We start from the raw sequence: 2,034 nt of genomic DNA, 5'->3' as shown, positions 1-2,034 counted from the left end.
GCAGGGGATATCTTTCCATTTCCTCATGTCCTCTTTTATTTCCTGAAGTAGCGTTTTGTAGTTTTCTTTGTACAGGTCCTTTACTTCCTTAGTTAAGCTGATTCCTAAGTACTTGATTTTCTGGGGCACAATTGTGAACGGGATTGTTTTTTTCATGTTGCTTTCTTCTCTCTCACTGTTTGCATATAGGAAAGCCATGGACTTTTGGGTATTGATTTTATAGCCTGCAACTTTACTATATGAGTCTGTTGTTTCTAGGAGTTTTTTGGTGGACGTTATTGGGTTCTCTAAGTAGAGCATCATATCATCTGCGAATAGTGAGAGCTTGATTTCTTCCTTTCCTACCTGAATGCCCTTAATATCTTTTTCCTGCCTAATCGCTATTGCAAGTACTTCCAGTACTATATTGAACAGCAGTGGAGAGAGTGGGCATCCCTGTCTCGTCCCTGATCTTAGAGGGAAGGCTCTCAGTTTCTCCCCATTGAGGATGATGCTTGCTGTAGGCTTGTGGCACAGAGAACTAGATTTTTAATTACAGATCCGTTTTGCCCATGTGTCATGACTGAGATTCACTATCAGTAGATATGAAACTCACTATACACAAAGATGCACACAGGTTACTATGAGTCATCTATGTTGTTAATGTGTGTTGGCCATTAAACTTCACTGAGACCCTTTGTTCTGTCCTTTATAGGAGCCACATGAGTCTCACCTTCCGTTCAAGTTGAACTTGTAATAAGGTGGAATGAAATCATCAATATGCTTCTCACCTCCTCCTTCAGGAGAAAAATCCTACATACATTCAAGGTGGTCAAAATGCAGACAACACCATCCACCTTTTCCTGGAGATGTACACGGGACTGAGGTGAGAACAGCAAAAGGCTCTAGTTTAATGGTCTCAATTAAGGTTTCAGGGAACGACATTAAACAAACTCATATACCATCTTCCAAAAGAATTATTTTGTAAAACTGATGCCTAGGGTATGGTAAAAGATAATATGGTAAAAACCATATTTTTCTTTCTGGGACATTAAAGTTCTAAATCTATTTATTCATGCTGCTTTGAAATACATTCCTTGATTAGGAATCATTGTCTGCCATAGGAGTGAGGAAGGACAACACTCAAAGTAATAAGAAGAGAAAAATATGGAAAAATTAACTCCTACTAACTTTAACACATATACTAAAATTGAAATGATAAAATGATGAGCTTGGTCCTTGCACAGAGATGATATGCAAACTTGTAAAGCATTCCATATTTTTGTTGCAAGAAGAATGAACAGGTCTACTTTAAGCTAAGACAATCCCCACAAGTACAAAAATTCTACATAAAGAGAGCACAAATCCCCATCACAACAATCTCTCTCAATGTCAATGGACTAAATGTGCCAATTCAGAGGCACAGAATGGGAAGATGAATTAGAAAACTGAAACCAACATTCTGCTGCCTGCAAGAAACACGTCTGAACAATCAAAGCACCCATGGGCTAAAAGTAAAAGTCTGGGAAACAAGTTTTCAAGAAAATATCACCTCCACAAAGCTGGAGTGGCCATACTAGTATCAGACCACATGGACTTCAGGCTAAAGGTTATCAGAGAGAGTGAAGGTCATTTCTTAATGATCATGGGATATGTACATCAGAAAGAACTCACCCTCCACAATGTATATGATCCTAATGACAGACCAGCAAAATATTAAAAACAACTTCTAATTGACTTATAGAAAAACATTGATAGCAACACAATACTAGAAGGAGATTTCAACACTTCTTTGTCACTTCTCGATAGATCAAACAGACTGAAGCTCAGCAAGGAAATATTTTCTTTAAGGGAAGTAAAGAACAACCATTGGCTTAGAGAAGAAATCAAAGAGGAAATAAAAAGGTTCCAGAAACAAATGAGAATGAGGACACGAGCTACCATAACTTGTGAGGCACAGCAAAAGCAGTGTTAACAGGAAAGATTATAGATCGGCCACAATTCATCAGGAAGAAATAAAGGGCCTACATGAATAAATTAGAGCTCAAGATTTTG

General features: G+C 37.9%; 1 pseudogene; it reads left to right on the top strand.

Annotated features, from left to right (window-relative positions):
* Window positions 1-1,162: 1,162 nt before the first annotated feature.
* LOC130023042 (uncharacterized) lies at window positions 1,163-1,263 on the top strand (annotated as a pseudogene).
* Window positions 1,264-2,034: the final 771 nt, after the last annotated feature.

The sequence above is a fragment of the Sorex fumeus genome, unplaced genomic scaffold, assembly GCF_029834395.1.
Source record: "Sorex fumeus unplaced genomic scaffold, SorFum_2.1 ptg000021l, whole genome shotgun sequence".
NCBI classification, from domain to species: Eukaryota; Metazoa; Chordata; class Mammalia; order Eulipotyphla; family Soricidae; genus Sorex; species Sorex fumeus.
The sequence above is the reverse complement of the archived record's forward strand: the minus strand, read 5'-3'. Positions and strand labels throughout refer to the sequence as shown.